This window comes from Cornus florida, unplaced genomic scaffold, assembly GCF_030987335.1.
Source record: "Cornus florida cultivar Cherokee Brave unplaced genomic scaffold, ASM3098733v1 CherokeeBrave_3.0.0_Hap2_Chr08, whole genome shotgun sequence".
In the NCBI taxonomy this organism is placed as follows: Eukaryota; Viridiplantae; Streptophyta; class Magnoliopsida; order Cornales; family Cornaceae; genus Cornus; species Cornus florida.
This window is the reverse complement of record NW_026775578.1, coordinates 86,987,043-87,009,972: the sequence shown is the minus strand read 5'-3', so window position 1 is coordinate 87,009,972 and position 22,930 is coordinate 86,987,043. Positions and strand designations below refer to the sequence as shown.

Below are 22,930 nucleotides of genomic sequence, written 5' to 3'. Positions count from 1 at the left end.
GAAGAACCTTACAAGCATTTGGATGAGTTTCTTGAAGTATGTTCCACCGTGAAATACACGGACATGCCGGAAGAGGTCTTAAGGCTTAAACTTTTTCCATTCACCCTTAAAGACAAGGCAAAATATTGGTTTAACAATGTTAGGCCTTTTTCAATAACTTCTTGGGCAGAAATGCAACAAGAGTTCTTAAAGAAGTACTATCCAGTTTCTAAGACCAATGCCATGAGAACTTCAATTACGGAATTTTCACATGGGGATAGGGAAACATTTCATGAGGCATGGGAACGCTTTAATGAATTGCTTAGGAAGTGTCCACATCATGACATGCCCAAATGGCAATTAGTTCAATATTTCTTTGAGAGCTTATCAAACAATTACAAGGGCATGGTTGATGCTTCCATGGGTGGCTCTTACATGGTAGGTATGAGGATGACGTGTGGCGTCTTTATGAGAGCATGAGTGAAAATTCTTTGCATCAAACCTTATCTTCGAAGAATGGTAGAAATTCTAGTGGTAGGAAGAGTATTGGCTTACATCAAGTCGACCACTCCAATGAAATTGCTGCCGAGATGAAATCATTATCTCAAAGGTTTGATCAATTCTTGATCAACTAAAACTCGGCGAATCAAGTATCTTCCTTCCCTAACCATTCTCATCATGCATCTAATGAGACATGTATGACTTGTTCAAGTGTTTTATATTCTACTTCCAATTGTTCTCATGGACATGTGCAAAGTGAGCATCATGAACAAGAAAATGTTGTCTTTGCTAATCATGGGAACAATCCTTATGGCAATCACTACAATCCTAGTTGGAGGAATTTCTCTTAGAAAAGCCAAGGGGAGGGCTCAAACCCTTCCCAAGGTGATTTTAAAGGAATGTACGTTCCACCTCCACTACAAGGCCAAGGTTCCCAAGGTTTTAGATTATCATATCAATCACAAGGAAACCAATTCTCTAATTCTCATTTTCCTAATTAACCATCATATTCCCAAGGAAATGTTAGAAGTCCCACTTTTGAAGAGAAAGTTTTGACCGCTTTGGACACTTTAGAGGCAAACACACAATTACTTCATTTTCACTCTCAATCTATTGCTAAGCTAGAAACCCAAGTAGGGCAAATAGCTAGTACTTTGAATGCTAGAGAGAAATGAAAAATGCCTTTGAATACCCCACAAAAGCAACAATGTGTTGTGGAGACTCATTCCTCATCGGAAGGTCACACAATAGAGCATGTCAATGCGGTGACTACTTTGAGAAGTGGAAAGATTGTAGACAACTAAGTGGGTATGTCCAATGAAGAGAGTGAACCGATGCAACTACAAGTTGACACCCGTCCTGTTTCATATCCTAGTCCTCCTTCATTGCATGTGCATGACCATATAAATGAGAATGTGTTGAAAAGTGATTTGAAAAATGATTTTGAAAAAAAAAGATTTGCAACATGATTTGAAAACTTCTTGTGTTGAAGAGACTCGAAAGAAAATTTCTGAAAAGGTTTTTGAACCAAAAGTTCTATTTCCGGATGCCTTAAAATGATCCATTTCAAATGACAAGCAAAAGGCCAAAATAAATGAAATTATGGATGTGTTTAGGCAAGTGAAAGTCAATCTTCCACTTTTGGATGCAATTAAGCAAATTCCGGCTTATGCCAAATTCTTGAAAGACTTGTGCACCTAAAAGAGGAAGAACAAAAGCCAAGCACCTAGAAAAGTGGTCTTAATTGAGCAAGTAAGCTCAATTTTACAGCATAAAACTCTTCCAAAGTTTAAGGACCCTGGTTCACCTACTACTTCATGCATCATTGGTGATCATATCATTAATCGGGCTCTTCTTGACCTAGGAGCAAGTGTTAATCTTCTTCCATACTCGGTATATGTCAAATTAGGCTTAGGAGACTTGAAACCGACGTCGGTAGTTTTACAATTTGCCGACCGATCCATCAAAAAGCCTAGGGCTATCATTGAGGACATATTGATTAAGATTGATAAATTCTTCTTTCCCGTTGATTTCGTTATCATTGACACGGAACCGGTCCCAAATCCTAAAAGCCAAATTCCCGTTATCCTTGGCCATCCTTTCTTGGCAACCGCGAATGCCAACATCAATTATAGGATAGGGATAATGAAGATTTCATTTGGCCATATGAAGGTAAAGTTGAATATTTTTAATCCAACCCCCAACTCATTTGACAAACATGAAGAGATTAATGTTGTAGAGAAATGTCATGACCTTAAATGTGAAGGAATTAAGTTTTTGTGTGAGACCAAAGTTTCAAAAAGTCCATCTTCAAACTTGAAACCAAAGAAAGTTGTTTTAAAATCTTGTTTTGAAAGGGCGTGGAAGCCCAAAGATTGTCTTGACCAAGGACCGAAAACGTCTTTTGAGCTTAATCAAACAAGTTCCTTAAAGAACCATTTATTGGGTGGAGTTCAAAGCACTTATCACCCCATCAAGGAGGGGATGCACTACAAGATGTTTGACCTGGGCTAAAAGAGCCCAACGTCTTGCTAGAGACGTTAAAGACTAGCAAGACATTTCGCAGGGTGTCAAAACCCTATTCCTCCCTCATTTCTATCTTTAATTTCATTTCTTGCGAAGTCTAGATATTGGCTTTGGGTTCATATGCATTGCTAGGAACTGTGATTAGGATTGCATGCACTTTTATGTTGAAATTGGGCATTTTTCATAAGTTCGATCGATCTCAAAATGAGTTCGATCGATCGAACTTCCCACCTACATCAAACTTGCATCCAAATCACTCTCTGTCCAATGGTTCGAACAAAACCTGCATATTTCAGCTCTTTGTCCCATCATTCGAACTTGTTCCTAGATCGATCTAAACTTATTCGAACGATCCAACTTCATCTTGGATCGATCTGTAATTCCAACACTTAGAAAAATTTTGAACCTGCATCCACTTGCATCCAAAACCCTCTCTGTCTCATCGATCGAACATTTTTTCAATTCTATGCATTTTCGATCGATCGAAGGTATTCTGTGATCGATCTTAGGGAGATTGATCTTTGCTCTTTGATTTTCAATTTTGACTTTGTTTTGACTTTGTTTTAAATTTCAAAAATTCCAAATATATATATATATATATATATATATATATATATTTTATTATTTTTATTTTCTAAAAATATATATATATAACTCCTAAAAATACTTTAATTTTTGTTTAATTTTTATTTACTTTTTCAAAAATCATAAAAATACTTTGTCACTTAAGAGGAGAGATTGATGTCAGTTCGATCGATCTGAAATTCAGTTCTATCGATCGAACTGGCAAGGGAATGTTTTTAAAATCGATTCAGGGTCATTCGATCGATTCAACTTGAATTGATCTCAGACCCTCGTTTCCCCTTCGCCGCTGCATCCCAACTCTTCCCCATCTTCGGCGAGACTCCGGTGAGCTTCCCCTCATCACGAATCACTCTTTCTCCTCTCGAATCTCATCACCTCTTCGCACCTCATCTCTTTTCTCTCATTTTGGGTAAGATATGAACCTCCCTCTTGTGATTTCAAGCTTTAATTTGTTCAAAACATGTTTTAAATGCTAGATCTAAGCTATTTTGATGCTGAAAATCTCCATTAATGAAGTTTGAAGCTCTTTGTATATATGTGTATATATATGTATATATGGTTGTATATATTTTGAGATTTGTTTCGATTTTTGGAATATGGGCCGAACCAAGTGACCCGATAGGTTGATTTGTTGTGTTGATGGGCCTACGACCATGTTCGATCGATCTGTAACAGATTGTTCTCACTCATTCTTGATCTATCGAACTTGAATCGATCTCACATTTTTGTGATCGATCAAACTTCACAGATTTGTTTCACATATCTCACACACCATCTCTTGTGTTTCATGCCATCTTATACATGCCCAATGCCTGTGTTTTCCACATTGGATGCATTCCATACTTATACTGTCTAGCATGTTTCACATCATGTCACTTATTCCTTGTCGCTTAAATAGATTCATGTTCCCTATCTATTTTGTCTATCCTATTTGACATACATGATTCTATGAACTGTGCTTTAATTCTTTATATTGGCACTGACTCCAATTTTGCAAGTTTTGCTTTTATTTTGCAGGCCATAGCTAAGGTCAAGACTGTAGCCCGCGGACACTATCACCGTAGGGGTAGGCCGAGTTTGGATGACGAGGCGGGTCCATCTCATGCCCAGGAGCCCAGTCCACCTCAGTTCCCCTTCTTTGACACCAGATTACACTCTGACGCTGAGGCTGAGCACATACCATCTCCACCACCACAGCTAGCTCAGCCAGCCTAGGAGTTAGACCAGCCATTACGTAGATACTCATGCCTTCGAGTGGCGCATGAGTCGGTCTTTTGCACAGACTTCTTTTCCCGATCAGTGCTTACCTGGTCAGCATATGATGATATCTTCAGACGGGGCATCTCAGCCATACTAGCCCCTATCTCATACCTAGTGTACCCGAGGTAGGTCCGGATGTTCTACCAGATCTCTGGCCTGCCCTAAGTAACCTGGCAGAGCTGCGGACCACCATTGATGGCTACCTGATCCGCATTACGGTGGACACATTGTCCAGATCTTGCCAGTGTCCATACGTCTTCCCTCTAGAGCTACAGGACACATATCCCACTTTCTACAAGCCCACATATGTAGACATGGCCGTTTTACTCATAAGTCACTATGCTGGTGGCGAGACCTATGCCACTCGGACCTATCTTCCAGATGACCTATGGTTTTTTGACTCTGTCCTGTTCCGTAACATCTTCATGGCTGGCCATAAGACACAGAGGCGCGATGACTATTTCACAGCTCTGCATGCATTCTATACAAGGCATTGGCTATCTATTCCAGCGCTCATCTGGAGCGTCGTGATAAAGTTGTATGTCGACCACATCAGCAAGGCCAAGCCCAAAAGTGCTAAGTATCTTCCATTTGGCCACCTCAGTACCCAGATTCTATGAGACCAGTGCTATCCCTTCCAGCCACGGGAGCAGACTAAGTCTGGGGCCTATTCCTTCAAGAAGAAGGACTGGGATAAGAGCTATAACGCTTTTATCAAGAGTTTAAGGGACGATGCTGTAGAGGCAGCTGACGATCTAGAGGTAGAGGAGTGGGCAGCAGCAGCAGCAGACCCAGTAACGGACGATATACCAGTCGATATGCCTGCCATGCACATAGACACTGATTTGGAGCAGCTTGCAGAGGATGCAGAACAACACTCTCCAGTTCAGTCACCCGTTCACAATGAGGAGCCGGCCCAGGATCATGATTCTACCGATCCAGCCACACCTGAGGCTCCTGCTCACATACCCGACTTTGGAGAGCGACTTCAGACTTTGGAGGGCGCCGTGGTATCTATCTACGTAGAGACTGTCTCCATTAGAGCTGACATTCCTTCCCTCCATATGGATGTCATGACCGCATTCAGAGATCTATCCAGAGACATCCGCGGAGCGCGACTTGCCCATCCTACCTCTTCTTCCTGATCTCTCTATCCCTTTCCTCCTGTCATCTCATATATCTGTGATCTCCGCATATTTTTGATACTGTTATATTTGCAGCCGTGTCTGTCGGCTTTGATACTGGATGTACTATACTTTATTTTTTTTTTATTTATATATATTTTCTGTATGGATGCCATATTTTCATATTCTTATAGCTATCTGTTTGACTCCATTAGGTGCATCCCAGTGACTTCAGTGAGAGAGAGTACTGCCTAAAATTTTCAGGACCACCATTTTACCTCTCTCTATTTTTCAGTTGCTATCCCATTTACACTTGCATGACCACTATGCACTGTTATTATCCTTTTGTTATCTGATGAGTTTATCCAAGTGCCAAATTCAGGACCACAGTTAATCCCAAGTTTGGGGGGGATATGCCACCCACTTTAGATACTTCTATCCCAGCCATTCTTTGTCTTAATTGCACTGGTATACTCTTTCCTTTTGTTCTCTTTGCCCATTGAGGACGTTGTGCCATTTAAGTTTAGGGGTAATGGTGCTTTGCAGTGTTTGTTTTTAAATTCAAAATTTTGAGCATGACTTATGTATTTGAGAGATTTTCTATGATTGGTCCATAACTAACTTTGATCTTTTGAGGACTATATTGCTTAAAATTTAAAAATTGCTTGACTTGAGAGTCCAATACTCCTTGTATGCCTTGTGGATGCCATTTAGGAGAAATTTTTTCAAAAGATTGATGTCTTGCTTGCATTTGTGGTCTATATTATCCTGATTTTGTGATTGTTTTGAGATTCACTTTAGGATTCTACACTAGCACAGGCGCACACTAGTATTCATTTGTGGGGTACATGCTTTGTTGATTATTGAATTGGTTATATCCCAATTGAGTTAGTAATGCATTAAAAGCTTTCATTCTTGATAAAGGTGGATAACAACCCCTTTTCACTAAGTAGCTGGGATTCTAGCCTCATCAAGCATTGAATTTCTCGTGCCGAAAGGTGGAGGGCACAAACTCTAGGTTAATAATTAAACTTAAAAAAATATATATATGAAGAAGAAGAAAGTTGCAAAAGTAATAAAAAAGTGAGGACTTCACCCAAAAGGTGAGAAGTGGGAAATGATTAGATGGAGGTTGTCTTCATTTGTAGCCTAGTTGATTTGAGCTTGTAAGTCTGTAGGGGTGTTTGAACGCCTAATGCCCTAAAGCCATCTGGTTTGGGAGTCATTGACCTAACGCTCGACCTCGTGGATCGCTAGAAAGCTTAATAGATCAACACATTGCACTATGCTTCCATCTTTGATCCTTAGGATTAGGAAAAAAAATAATAATAATAAATAAGTAAATAAATAAATCGAGTGAAAAGAATAAGCGCACCTAGATCAATAAAGTTTTAATAAAAGGTCCATTCTTTGTCTTAATGATTGGCACTAGATTTGTGTGCTAGTTTGAGGGTAAGGATGTGATTAATTCTTTAGTTGGCTTAGATAGCAGCATACTTGATGCCGGTCCACTCAAAAAGGATTCTAGAGTTGTTTTGATTTTCATGATCATTTTCTTGATGTGTAGAGAACCATACTTGCTTGCTTGATGTTGAAATTTTGGGAGATTGCTTGGAAATGGTTGAAAAATTGCATACTTGAGGTTGTTTTCTCCCAATGCTTGTTTACAATATTGGTGTCTCTTTTGAAAGAATGAGCTTAATGTTTGTGGGTATCATTTCTGGAAACTCTCACGAGACTTCACTCGTCCACTAGGGGTAACCTAGGGGTTTAAAAGGCTTGTTGCATACGCTAAATATAATCATATTCCCTACGAAAATGGTGTTATCCATTTATTGCTTTCCAGTTTGTAGTTATATAGTTGTTCATTTCATTCCTTTACTTTCTAGTTCATTGCTAGAGACTAGCAATATTTAAGTTTGGGGGTGTGATGAGCACTGAAAAGTGCGTATTTAAACCCCTTAAGCTTAGGTGTTCTAGACCTTTATCTATCTTATTTTCCCATTTTGTATTGATTTTGTGTTATTTCCATTTTCAGAACTGATCCCCAAAATAAGCTAACTCAGTCAAATAAGAACAGAAATGAAGCAATTCTGGGATGAATCAAAGAAAGGAGCAAAGTAGAGCAAAATGAAGCAAATGGTGGAATTTCAGCAACTTCGATCGATCTAAATAAAAGTTTGATCGATCCAACTTTCATCGATCTCAGCACATCAAGATAGATTCAGGCTATGATGTCATCTTTAGAGATCCCACAAGTTCGATCGATCCAACATCATTCTCTGATCGATCGAACTTTCTTGTCCATATCCACATGCCAGATCTTATCTAGCTGTACCACCCTACCAACCACTTTTGTCCTTTTCCCAAAAATATCTTCAAAATATCTCAGATTTGTTTTTATCCAAAAAGGCACTGCCATTGAGGATCGATCCAGCTTTAATTCAATAGATTTCAGCTATGTTCGATAGATCGCACCTCAAGTTCGATCGATCGAACTTCCCAAATCCCGAGAAAATTCTAAATTTCAGCTCATTAAAAGTTATCTCATATCCAATCGTTAGAGGATTATTGGTGTACGAGCCCAGCTCATTTGGGATGATTTTTGACCTACCTATATAAGGAATATGAGCCACTTTTACACATATACACATATTTATAGAATATAATACTTAGGGAGGAAAAAAAGGAGAGGAGGAGGCTAGAGACACCATTGGAGACTCTTCATCAACCAAGGAGCAGATTTCTTCCATGGAGCTTGCCCTTGAGGGTTGGAGGACATCATCTATGAGTGGCTAGACATCCTCTTGGGGCTAGAGTTAGCCCTAAGCATGCTTTCTACTTCTTGATTTATGTATTTTTTAGGGGATTTGTATTGTGATTCATGTTTTGACACTTTCATATATATAGATCTTTTTTATTCAATGATTTATATGATTTAATGCTTCCAATTGATCATTTTATTCTATCCATACGTCTATGTATGCTACAATAGATGTTCATGTGTTTATCTCTATATTTTGTGTTATTGATGCATGTCTATGTGTATTGATGCTATAGATCTAGAGATTGTCAGGACATAGTGCCTAATAGAATGTTCTTGTGGTTTATTTGATGGTTCATACTCATTTCTTGATGGATTGTACCTCTCCCTTAGTTTAATTATTTTAATTTCATGCCATTAGCTTAGTTGTAGTGTAGTTGTTAAATGGGAGGACAATCCATGCTTGTTGATGTTCCATACTTATGAAAGCAAGTAACATATACTTCTAACCTTGTGATGTGTTTGGATTGTGAGCCTAAAGAAAGGATTAATGGCTTAATTTGATATGTTGTGCTATCCACTATGTTGTTTAGACAATATATGTTTAATTTGTCATCCATGCTTGTTGAAACAACCACACACACACTTTGGTACAATACATGTTTTTCCCCTCATTAATCATTCATTAAAGGTGTAGAAAAGCTATGCTTGGTGGTGATCTCTAAATCCCAAGATCTCTCTTTCTTTTTCATTCTCTTTATTGCATTATTATTCACTTTAGTTTAAATAGCATCTTAGTGTAATTCAACCACCAAGTACGACCCTCAATCCCTTGGGATGATCCCTACTTACCCTAGCTATATTTTTAGTAAAAGGTAGTACTGGCAATTCTAAATGTAAAGCTTGGCCACATTCATCATAAGCTCCACACCATTATCTTTTGGTGCACAAACTTTGGGCTTGGATTGATGACACACCAAGCCACCTAATGTCTATGTTAAAGATGAGACTCAGGGAGCATCTTAAGCTACCTTAGAACATTTCTAGCATAAAACACATCCTTTATGCAATTTCAACAACATAGGTGCAAGCTATACAAAGCAACAAGACATAGATTCTCAAAGTGATCACCTTGAAATCTAAAATGCAATAATAACTAAATATAGTAATTTAGCATAATTAGAGTTTTTAATACCACACATTAGGACATAGATTCTCAATGTTAACAACTTGAAATCTAAAAGTGCGAAAACAACTAAATATAGCAATTTAGTATAAATGTACTTAATAGCATTAAAACATGCGATGATTCCTTAAAAATCATAATGCACAAATGTACTTAACAACATTAAATCGCCAATAGCCAAAACCACAAGTCACAATTAAACATGATTGTCAACTTGGAATTGAATGTGAAATCAAATAGTGGAAGACTTGGGTATCAAATCTCGGATTTCCGCCGAGAACTTAATGGTTTTTTCGGGCATTAACCCGTTGGGAAGACCACCCTAAGTGCGCACTATAAATGGGGAGAACTCATACCGCCCGCACTGGAGACAAACTCTAGCCATGTCACATGTAACAATGTCCCAAGACTCCAAAATAAACCAAATAAGTTCACAACTTATACATAATTTATAGAATGTACAAAATCACCTCCCATACACAAGTACGTTGAAACCACACAATCCATGCCTCAGAGTTTAAATTCTAAAATGGCATATATAAAGTCAATTACAAGGTGTGCAATTTATTACATAAGGCAACAATATATTCCATAAAGAAAACACGTTCTCATGAATATAAATATAACAACAATGTTATCCAATGCTCAAAACACAACTATGTGAACACACAACAAGTCCAAATCCATGATTTAAATATAGAAACAACTTCTAAAACACAAATAGATCTATGAAGCCATTAGATAGAATTTAATTAAACAAAATAATTAAATTCTCTAGATTTCAAAGCAATTCCAAACAACCTCAAATTAAGATATGTTAAACAACATAGCATGGTCATTACATATACTCATTCAGAATCTTAATTAGGCCAATGGAACCGTTAAATAGATTTTAATTAATTCTTTTAATTAAAATCTCTAGATTTTCAAACTCATCCAAATGCTCTCAAATTAAAGTATGTTAAAGAACATGCCGAAACTTAATTTAAAAGCATATCACAAGTTAATTTGATGCAAGGTACGTCCATGAGAATTAAACTTTCATCAAATATAATTATTAAATAAAAAGTGCAATTCTTATTCAAATAATTCCAATTTAATATATGTTAACAAACATATCAAAGCCAAACTTCTTGCATGCCACAATTTAATTTTAAGTATACATCATCATGAGAATTAAATCTTAATCATAGAAAATAATTAAATTAAATTCCATTCTAGATTTTTAACAAAAGCATGCATACAAGTTGTATAAGCATCAATAGTATGCAAGACAACAAAAATATGAAACTATAACACCCCCTACCTCCATTTGAGATAAAATCTCAAATCCCCACCGAAATGAAATGGCTCCGAATCCGACGAAACTTTTAGGTTTTGTCGGGGACAACACGGTGAACAAGAATCACAAAGAAGCCCCATCAAAATTACAACTTGACCTCAAACCCAAACTCAAGAAATGTCCAAAAATGGATTCTAATAAGGGGGAAAGATGTGCGTCGTCAAGACAAGCATTAAACACAAAGGCACTACACCTTTTTACTAAAGGGAAGTGGCTGGAAAAGAAGAGAGAAGGGTGGCAGCCCCTTGGCTGCCATGGCTGCTGGTCAAGAAAGAGGAGAGAGAGAGAGAGAAAAATCTCACTTTTCATCTACTAACCATCTATTTATAGAAAAAGCCTAAAAGTGTCTCGAACGGGCCTCGCCGGGTCCGGAAAAGTAGAATTTGAACAGATGCGCTCAAACGGCAAAACTTTGTGAACAAAAAAGAACCAAAATGAGAAAACATGAACAACAGAAGAAATGGCGTCGAAAATTAAATCCCGAGCAGAGAGATATGCCCCAAACAAGTTTGGCGGCAACTGGGGTCAGAAACCCTGAAACTGGAGAAAAATAATCTGAAGGAAATTCCAAGAGTACATGACTCAACGAAAAGTGAAAATGAATCCCGTACGAGGATCCAGGCCTTAAACAAGGTATTTTGTAATATTTTTCATTAATTGCACAAGGACCCTTCTAAAAAGTGAAAACTGCACAACTCGCCCAGAATGAAAATATCTTCTAAAAAATATTTTCTTAGAAACCCCTGAAATAAAATATCTTCAAAAGATATTTACGAAAACACCCCAAGAAAAGGAAATGTTTTAGAAAAACTGTGCATTCATGCCCCTATGGACATCGGGAGTAACCAGAGTACTTTACTGCAAAAGTAAAGATACTGTTGGCCTAAGGATTTTTATCTAAAGGTCAAGCTTATTTTTGATGATTACAAACCATTAATGATGTTTATGTACTAATATTTTCATTGAGTTATATATAGTTCATATCTTATATGATGAGCTAGATGAGCCATTTCAAGCATTCAAGTACTCAAGCTATGGACTCAATGAAGCCTCAAAGATTGCAAGAAATCAAAGAAAGACTCAAACTTCAAAGATCAATCAAACAATTTCAAGGAAGAAAACAAGTCTTCATCAAGCTCAAAAGATTATGGTCAGGGAATGGAGAAAAGGGTAGATACGATGGTGAGAGCTTTAGATTTAAATGTTAAAGCATATTTGAATAACTTCTGAAGCTCAAGTTTTTAGGTTCATGCATATTTTCTCTAAAAATCAGTTTTTAGAAGGCCTAAAATCTTTCCATGAACTTTACTTATGCATGCTCTCATAATAGGAAGTGCACAGAACAAGACTTGTTTCATTTTTAGTCTTACACAAGGATTGGAGCCGCCTCCCAAATATTGGAGCCTGCTCTTTGTAGCCAAATTATGTGTCATAGAATGCATTTTATGAATTGGAGCCTCCTCCCAGTTATTGGAGCCGCCTCCCATTTATTGGAGCCTCCTCTAATTTTTTGAAGAGCCGGCTCTTCTAGATTATTTGAATCTTCAACGGCACTTTTCTGCATTTAAGACTTCCAACTACTTCTAACAGACATATTAAGCCTCGGTTGTCTATATAAAGAAGGCTCATTTTACTGAAGTAATACACCACTGAATAATACATTCAAGAGAGCATTCAAGAGCATTCAATAAGCCATTAAATTCTTCTCTGAGTTTTCACTTTCAACCATCACTACATTCTCTCATCCTAGAACTTGAGCTTCATTAATATTCTGATATTCTCTAGTTGTGAGCTTACACTTGTATATCTATTGAGAAAGATTCTTGTATTTCATTTACAAACTTTGCTACAATCTTGTAAGGGTTGGTGTGACCCAAAAGAAGCCTAGGAGAAGGGTGTTCTCCTAGCAAGGAAAAGAAGCAAGGTCTTGCTTCAAATTTGAAGGTTTGCTCTCCACCATTAAAGAGAAGCTTTAGTGAATTTGGGAAGTCTCAAGGGGGATCTTAAGCCGAGGAGTAAGAGTTTCCGAACCTCGCTAAATCACCGAGTTCATTGTTTGCATTTTCCTATCTCTATCTCTTTTATAATTGTGCTATATATTGCTTAAATTTTTCAATTAATCATTGCATAATAGTTGTTGTAAAACAAATTTCATAAATTGCGAAAATTGGCCATTGACTCTATTCACCCCCCCTCTAGAGTCAATTAGTGGTTAACAGATACGTATTTCGTGGAAACCACTTAGAATGAAGATACATGAAGTCAACAATCAACTCCAAGCATAAAAATTAAAGTTGTGCCAAAAAGTGACAAACGGAAAAAAGACAAAATAGGGAAAAAAGACGAAAAAGTGAATAGTGTCCAAAAAGTGAAAATATGGAAATGACGTGGTCCTCAAAGGAAGTTGTCAATCCAAGGAAAATATTCTCGAATACCATCCCCGAGCACTCAAGATGACAATAAGTGACGAGAAACTGAACCTAGAAAGGAAAGAACAACAAAAATATATATATATATATCCGTGAAAATCTAAGAGAAAGGAAAGGAAAGGAAATGACCGGGTCATTACAAGAAATGCATTTAGGGTCAAATGTATACTTGGTGCAAAGTTGTATTTTTAGTTTTTTTGTCAAAACTTATCTAAGGGTGTTTTGGGCATTTCGCAGCGTGTTTTAAAATTTTCTTTCGACTTGGTCAGGTAGAAAACGTGATTTTAAGGGGGGTTTCTTCTTCGTGCTTTTCCAAAAAACTTCGTTTAGTGCCTCAAAATGACACGCCATTTCTGCATTTTTCTGCCTGACACTATTCATTGCTGTCAAAACACTATTCACTGCACATATTTGAAACCCGGAAAGTCTAATTTTATGAAACTTTGAAGTTTCATATCTTCTTTGTCTGGACTCCGAATCAGGTGATATTTAAGTCTAAGTTTATTAATTTTTCCTTGTCTATCCAATGTTATGCACGGTTGCATCCAATTATATTTGAAAAGACCATTTTAACCTTTAGCAAGTACCCTTGCCGCACTGATTTGAAACCCAAAAGTCTAATTTTATGAAACTTTGGAGTTTCATATCTTCTTCATCTAGACTCCGAATCAAGTGATTTTTGAGTCTAGATTTATTAATTTTTCCTTGTTTATCTAATGGTATGCTCAGTTGCATCCAGTTTTTTGAAATAGACCATTTTACCCCTTGTCAAGTACCCTTGCCGTATTGATTTGAAACCCAATAGTCTAATTTTATGAAACTTTGGAGTTTCATATCTTCTTCATCCGGACTCCAAATCAAGTGAATCTTGAGTCTAAATTTATTTATTTTTCCTTGTCTATCTAATGGTACCGTCAGTTGCATCTAATTTTGTTTTAAAAGACCATTTTACCCTTGGTCAAGTACCCTTCCCATTTTATAATCTTAGCTTCTGCATTTGATTCTTTTGAGTTCCGTGACTTCATGGAAGGTCACCTTGGCATCTTAGGGATGTCATATATCCCTAGAGACCTTGTTTCTATTTTTGCTTCCGTATTCTGGATCCGTTTTGGATTATTTTACACGTCATCACAAAATGCACTGCCTTAAAAAACCAGGGCCGTCACAGGTGCTATCAGAGCTCCTAGGTTCAAAAACCTTAGACGACGGGTTTTGGGTGCATATTATGCTTTTGTTGATTTGCTTTGATAGGTTCATATGCTTCTTGATAACATGCTTGGTTTGATAACCTGTTTACATGCTTACTCAGCAAATTGTTTAGAAGATTACCTTAATTGTTTTAGCATGACTGTATGATGCATACATTGACATGCTACTTGTTTTCGGGCTTGCCTTAGAAAAATGTTTAAGATATATGACTATGTGGTAGTTGTATGAGGATATAGATGATATGTTTTCATTTATAGTATTTTTTTAGCATACAAGTACCGTTAGTGGTGCATAGCGTGTTATCATTTATTTGACCCCTATGTGATAGGTGGCTTACTTGATTTACCTTATGTATACTGTGTGCTTAGTACTAAGGTGTTATTTGACTTATGAAATTTAATTTTGCGAGTCTATACTATGTGAGTATCCGTTTATACTATTTTATCTTTCCTGCACTTATATTGGGGTTTTGTGACCTTAGTTGTCGGGATTGTTATGAGTGAGCTATGTGGTAGACTACTGTTTTGAGGACTTAGTTGTCCACGATAGGGATTTTGATCTAGCATTTTCTTTTCATTTGTGACCTTAGGATAGGTCTGCTTCAGGACGGTGTCTTTTGGTTTCGTGGAGTTCGATCCATTGGATTGAGGGCATAGACTTATCAGGCATTGGATTCGTGATTGGAAGTTGTTGATAAGGGTGTTTTGTAATGTAGGAGTTGCTGGCTCTACTTGCACTGAGGATTTAAGGCCTTAAGTGTAGTGGTGCCTGTGACATTGTTGTCAGATTTTTGGGATTAGCTACCCCAACTCTCACAAAATGCCTGGTTTCCGTAGTACTTTTGGTAATGATCATTTCCAACATTGATGTCATTCGTATCGATAAGTTTTTCTGGGTTGACTTGGTAGGGACAGGTTATGAACTAGTGCCTTATATTGTTATGGTACTATACAAAGTTCTATGTTGTGGGCGAGTGCTAGTTATCGTCGATGCTACCTTACTGACAAGTAAATGTGGACGGGCACTAGACACTGTCCTTGCTACCATACATTTGACTACATCGTGGGTAGGTTCTGGTCACTATTCGTACTGCCATGTCACTCTTTTCTTTTGTCATGTTTTGACATTTCGTTGTATTGGGATTCTCTCGGTGGTTGATATTGAGTTGGCATGCTGATTTCATTTGAGGAGTTGTCTTTCGGTTCGTGGTTTCGCATTCCTTCAGTTGGACCTTGAGGCTATAAGAGTTGTCCTTTAGTGTATTATGATCCCTTCCTCGGTGTGACCTTGTGTTCGGTCCTTGTTCAGTTCTTCCGGTGATGCTCCTAATTTTGGGGACAAAATTTCCTTAAGGAGGGTAGGTTGTAATGACTCGGTTATTTTCCTTCCTTTCCTTTTTCTGAAATTTTACGGATAAATTTTTTCCGTTGAATTTTCTTTTATGAGTTTAGTTACTAATCACTTTGTGTTGTCTCGAGTGCTCGGAAATGGTTTCCGAGAATCTTTCCTTTGGATTGACAACTTCCTTTAAGGACCGAGTCATTTCCACATTTTCATTTTTTTTTACATTATTCACTTTTCGTTATTTTTCCGTTTGTCACTTTGTTGGCACAACCTCACTTTCCATGTTCAGAGTTGGGTTTTGACTTCATGAGTTTTTATTCCAGTTGATTTCTTCGAAATGCGTAGCTTTAATTTTAGAGAAAAGCTCGCCGGTTGTTTCTTTCTCCCGTAGGGGCGTGGATGAAAGGATTCTTCAGAAACATTAATGTTTCTTGGAGTGTTTCTCATAAATATCTTTTAGAGATATTTTAATTAGGGGTTTTTAAGAAAATATCTTTTAGAAGATATTTTCATTCTGGGCCAGTTTTATAGTTATCCCTATTTAGAGGGGCCATTGTGTAATCAATGAAAGTTATTGCAAAATGCCTCATTTTATGCCTGGATCTTCATACGGGATTCATTTTCACTTTTTGTCTAGTTGTGTACTCTTAGAATTTCTCTTAGGTAGTTTTCCCCACTTTTAGGGTTTTCGGCCTCGGTTGTCGCCGAACTTGTTCGGGGCATATCTTCCTGCACGGGATTCAGTTTTTGACGTCGTTTCTTTCGTTGTTCATTATTTATTATTTCAGTTCTCTTTCATTCACGGTGTTTTATCGTTTGAGCACGTCTTCACAGATTCCACTTTTCTGGACTCGGCGGGGCCCTTTCGGGGTACTTTTAGGGTTTTACTATAAATAGGGTGTTTGTGATTGCCTTGGTTTTTCAAGCCAGTGCATCCTGTGATGAACCGAGGATTGACCCGATAATGGATCCAAATGCGGAAGCAGAAATAAAAAACATGACCCTAGAGATGCAATGCATCTCTACGAAGCCAGAGTGACCTTCCATGAGGCCACGGATCTTAACGAGAACAATGCAGAAATGAATGATCAAAAAAAAAAATTAAACAGGCCCCCAAGTGCTAAATGGTCATTTCTGAAAATATAAAATCGGGTGCTACCGAGCACACCACAGGAAAGACAGCAAAAAAAATAATCAAGTTAGACCCAAGAATTACTTGATTCGGAGTCCGGATGAAGAAGATATGAAACTCCAAAGTTTCAAAAAAATCAAACTTTCAGGGTTAAAAATCAGTGCGGCAAAGGTACTTTACAAGGGTTAAAATGGTCTTTTCAGATGAAACTAGATACAACTGAGCATAACATTAGATAGACAAGGAAAAATTAATAAATCTAGACTCAAGAATCACTTGATTCGGAGTCCGGATGAAGAAGATATGCAATGTCAAAGTTTAAAAAAAAAACCCAACTTTTAGGTCTAAAATCAGTGCGGCAAGGGTACTTGACAAGGGGTAAAATGGTCTTTTCAGATAGAATTGAATGCAATCATGTATACCGTTGCATAGACAAGCAAAATTTAATAAACTTAGACTTAAAAATCATTTGATTTGGAGTCGGGACGAAGGAGATATGAAGCCTCAAAGTTTCATAAAAATCAACTTTCCGAGTAAGAAATCTGGGCAGGAATAGTGTTTTTACAACAAACAACATTTGATTTTTTTTTCCAGAACTAAGGCTAAAAATGGACCCTTAAACGAATTTTTCTGGAAAAATACAAAGAAGAAACACCCCTTAAAATCACGTTTTCTACCCAGCACAATGGAAGGAAACAAAAAAAACACGCTGTAAAATCTCTAAAATGCCCCCTAGATTAGCGTAGATCAAGAGAGTCCAAAAAGCTGCTACACAATTTTTTTTCAGAATCTGCCCACAACTAATAGCAAAAACGGGCTATCAAATGAATTTTTCTGAAAAAACACAAAAAAGAAACCCTTCCCAAAATCGAGTTTTCTACCTGGAAGCGCTGGAGAAAATGAAAAAATGCACTGTAAAATGCCCAAAATGCCCCTAGATCAGTAAAGAGTCAAAAACTCAGAAAATGCAACTTTGCACCAAGTATGCATTTGGCCCTAAATGCATTTCTAGGTTGAAATAAATGTGTGCACAAGTGTAAATAGTGATTCCAAGCGCGTGGGAATGGTTTGTGGCTCCCAAGAAGGCCCGACTCAAAATCTGACCCCCCAACGGCTAAAAATGATAAAAATGATCTTAGAATCGAAATTTTGAAAACTAAAAATATAAAATGGTATCAAATTACCATTTGGCTATTGGCCACACTTCATACATGATTAAATGGAACCTACAAAAATTTTTTAGCTCATTTCCCACCACCCATGCAATTGTAGTAAGGCTAAAGCATACAATTTTTTCATATTTTCCTTAACAGCACATAAATGTAAAAGTACCTAAAATGCAAATAAAAGTCACTTGGCCCATGGCCTCATTACATACATGTTAAATACATATTAAAAGGTACACTTATGTGTACATTACATATTTAGAACAAACAAATCATGTTTCGACCTATAGAGAAAAAAAAGGAACAAGGCATTTCATGCTAATAAGTGCATGAAAATGCTACAACTATACTTCCAAGTATCCAAAAGTGTTCAAGGATGTAGTGCATCCTAAAACAAGGTTTCTTTACTTGAAAAACAACCCAACAACTAGGGTGAGTAAACAAGTTACTCGTAGGAAATGGATATGCGTATAAGCTAAAGTTTTACAAGTTTTGCAATTTAGTATAAACTAATCCATGTGGTACATGCCACCTAACGTCTATGTTTCAAATGTGTCTAAGGATCTTCCTAGGCTACATTAGAACATTTAAATCACAATTAATAACATTAATGCAATTTAAGTCAAATTGGAACTTCCAATACAATGCAATAAAGTATAAATTCTCTAAGTAAATAACTTGGAATTTAAATGCGAAATCAACAAGTGGCGGAAAGACAAAAGACATATGGTCTCAATGACCAAACAAGTGATCTCGGGTTACTAGCCCACAAGGAACTACCTAGTGTGCACTATATGTTGTAGAGGGAACTCTCATCCCCCGTACTAGAGACATACCCTAGCCTTAACATATTACAATGTCCATATAAGCTTTCCAAAAATCATCAAGTTGTGTAACAAGTATATCACATATACACAATGCACATTGTCAATTACCATGCACAACCAAGTCATGGAATACACACAAGATATGCTCTAGGCCTTCAAGCTATAATGGCATATTAAATGTCATATAGTTATAATATGTATACAACAAGTTAAATCATAACTTCTACTCATGGAATACCATCTTGTAATTATACACCAAGTTCCAAAATATAAATTAACCAAGAATATAACATCAATACTTAATCACCTCAATGGAAACATACAAATGGAATTTAATTAAATTAAATAATTAAATTCTCAAGATTACAAAGCAACTCTGAAAATTCTAAATATAATATATGTCAAAGGTGGCAAGGCCTAATTTAATTTCAAGTTACAATACAATTCTACCTTAGCTACAACAAGGTAAATTAAGATCAATGCCAAGAAAATAATTAAATAAATTTCTCAAAACTCATTCAAATATTCTTTATTTAATATATATGAAAGAACTTGCCAAGATAATCAACAATATCTAGTTAAACAAGTCATTGGATCAATTAAATAAAAATAATTAAATTAAAATGATCAAATCTCTAGATTTTAAAACTACTCCAATTAACTTTATATTAAGGCAAGTTATAGATCAAGTCATGGCCTTCAAGAATATCATATCCTATCTTAATTTCATGCAAGGTACAACAACCTATTAATTTAAAAATTAAGTTAAAGACATGTTAACAATTTATAGTAGGCCACAAAACAATTAAAACACCTAGATTATAAGCATAAATCACCCCTACCTCCCAAGAGGATTATCCCTCTTGAAACCAAAGTAAACAAAGGAATTTTACAATTTCCTTCAAGAGTTATATAAAGGAAGGTGAGGCAAGTATTTTGTGTTCCAAGCTTTTGAGTCTAAGGTGAGTGGAAGGAGGTCAAAACCAAGGTTTTAAGCCAAAGTTAATGGTTTCCTTCAATGGTGGCTAAGGTTTTATGTGAGGAAGATGATGACATAAAAATCATGTAAAATGAAATATTAACCCCCTTTTGTGTAATCCTCCATTCACTTAGTCAAACCAAGTCAATTACCCCTAGTCTTGCACCATGCCTATACACACACAAAAGTTAGACTTTAATTTGGAGCCTACACTTGTCATCAATCCAATGGTTCATTCTAAGCTTAATCTAAAGCCTACACTTGTCAATAATCCAAGCCAACGATTGCTCTAATGCTAGGCAATAAATGGGTGAATCTCCACCCTCCACATGTCATCATCCAAGGCTTCCAAGTGTTAACCAATGAGATGCTTACAAGTGACCCAATGAGAGCGCGACACTTGTCACACTTTTCGATAATTGCAAAAAGGTCCTTTTTGAAAATATTTACCAAAATAAATTGCAAAAAGGTCCATAAAAAGAAAAATAATTAATTTTCATAATTACGAAAAAACCCCAAAAACAAATAATGTTTCCGAAGAAACTATACATCCATGCCCGTTACGTAAAAGTAAATATTTAAACATGCTTTTCTAGAAAAGTAAAAGTACACAAAGCATAGAATTTAAATATCATGGATGCATGCTAAGCCAGAAAAAAAATTCGAGTTTAAAAAGTGAGGTTACGCCTAGAAAACCGAACTCAGGAAAAAGACAAAAACGAAAAAAAAAAAAGAAAGTTGCCGAAAATGAAAAAGGGAGTAAATGACCGGGTCATTACAGTGTTATTGTTGGTCCTAAGTTATCTTAAGGCATGTTTGCCTTTTAATGTCAAAAATTATGGTTTCAGTGGCTTCAAGTATCATTTCTTTCTACATTGTGTATTGAAATAAGTTCCAGGGATTGTATTAACATTTACTACCTTGTATCACATTGTTCTCAGTGATTTGTAATAGTGCATTGCAATGTTTCAGTCTGTTTTGATCAAAATCGCTGTGACATTGAAGGTTCACTACTCCAATGTTAGCTATAGGTGCTTACAAGGGTACTATGGTCTTTTCTCAGTTGTATTCCATTGTCATACGTTTGTCTTAATAGCTACATTGCACTGAACAGCCTTTAGTGAACCTGCATTATGAATTATATAGTCTCATGACTATCTGTTGGCTGAGAAGAATAAAACTATTACAAGGGTATTGTGGTCTTTTCCAGCTGTGCTCAGGAGTGTTCCACGTCTCAGTGGTCATAGTGAGATGATATATACAAAAATATTATATTACTTAGAGGCTAAGTTTGGATAACATTGGAATTCAGTACTCATACCTGTAACCTACTACAGCTGGTGAGAATAGTGACAAATTAGTTGAGGTGGTTAAATGAGGAAATGAATGTAAAACAATGCCTTATGACCTCGTACATGTCTATTACAAGATTTTCAACCGCCAAACCTCTAAAGTAGGTAAAAATACATTTTTTGAAACAAAAGTTGGCACCAATTGTATACAAATGCTAAAGTAAACATGCTTGGCCCTTGGCCTCATTACATATATGTTTCTAATTTCAAAAGTAGGTACTTAGGTATCATTACACATCAAGGAAGCTATATTGGCTTCTAAAATGCCATACATCCATGGTGTACAACATATGTTATCCAAAAGTAAAGCATACAAAACAAGTGCATTTCCATATACAAAAATGCTTCAAATGGCTCACGAGCCTCTAAGAATGATGAGCATCCAAAAATATTGTCTCCTTACCTGTAAAATTCCCCAAACCACTCTGGTGAGTAATCAAGTTACTCGTAGGAAGAAGTATATGCGTATACCCTAAAATTTCAATATCATTGCAAGATCCATATAGACAAATACAAGGGAGCATTCCACTTAACGTCTATATTCAAGGTGTTCTAAGGGATCATCTTAAGCTAACTTAAATGAATCTAGCAACACAATACCAAAATGGATGTACTTAACAACATCAAATCGCATGAAACCAAAATTAAAAGTTACAATTTAAACATTGATTGTCAACTTGGAATTGAATGCGAAATAAAAAATTAAAAAAAAAAAAAAAAAAGAAAAAAAAAAAAGAAAAAGTGGAATCCTTGAACATCTAAGCTCGGAATTCTGTCGAGACCTCAATTTTTATTCCGGGCATTAACCCGTTGGGAAGACCACCCTAGTGCGAACTATCTCAATTGTGGAGAACTCATACCTCCCGCACTAGAGCCAAACTCTAGCCATGTCACTTGTAACTATGTCCCGAGAGAATCCAAAATATATCAAATTCAAAACTTATACACAATATTAAGGTATATATACCACCTTCCATGCACAAGCATTTTGAAACCACACAAACCATATCTTAGGGTTCCGAGTCTAGAATGGCATAATAAATGACAAGTCTTTAATATGATATAATGTGCAAAACAATACCACCAACTTATGAATTTAAATCATGTCTGTACAACAAGATTTATATACTAAATCTCAACATTTTAGCGATAAGCTCCTAAAATAGTCACAATTGTCATCAATAAGATTATAGAATTATCACCACCATAAATATAACAATTCAAGTCAATAGGAATTGTATATAATATTAATAATTCTACAAGAGCTCTATATCACTACCACATGTGAAAATACTAGAATTTAGCATACTACTAAATTATACAATCCTTTTACACATAGTTTATACATATCATACATGCTTAAATCAATAAACCCTAAGCCAAGAAGTGAGGGTTTCCTATAATATGCAAGACTATCATATCAAAAGCATGTACACAATATATATTAAACCCCAAAAATTATAAAACACTTAAAATATAAACATACTACCACCCCTACCTCAATAGAGAACTGAATCTCTACAATCCAAGCTACCAAGTTCAAAATGGAAAACAAGTTTAGGGTTAATGAAGAGGAGAGTGAGCGAAAACTTTTATCTTCCAAGGTTTATGGTCTAAGGTGAATGGAAGGAGGCCAAAAATGAAGTCAAAGCTATTAACCAAGCTTTTCTCCAATGTTGGCTAGGTTTAGGGTTATGAAGAACAAATGAAATGAAAATGATAAAGT

At 36.4% G+C, this 22,930-nt stretch overlaps 1 pseudogene; it reads right to left on the bottom strand.

The window, feature by feature from the left end:
• Nucleotides 1–227: 227 nt before the first annotated feature.
• On the bottom strand, nucleotides 228–326 carry LOC132272031 (small nucleolar RNA R71; annotated as a pseudogene).
• Between the last annotated feature and the right edge of the window lie 22,604 nt (nucleotides 327–22,930).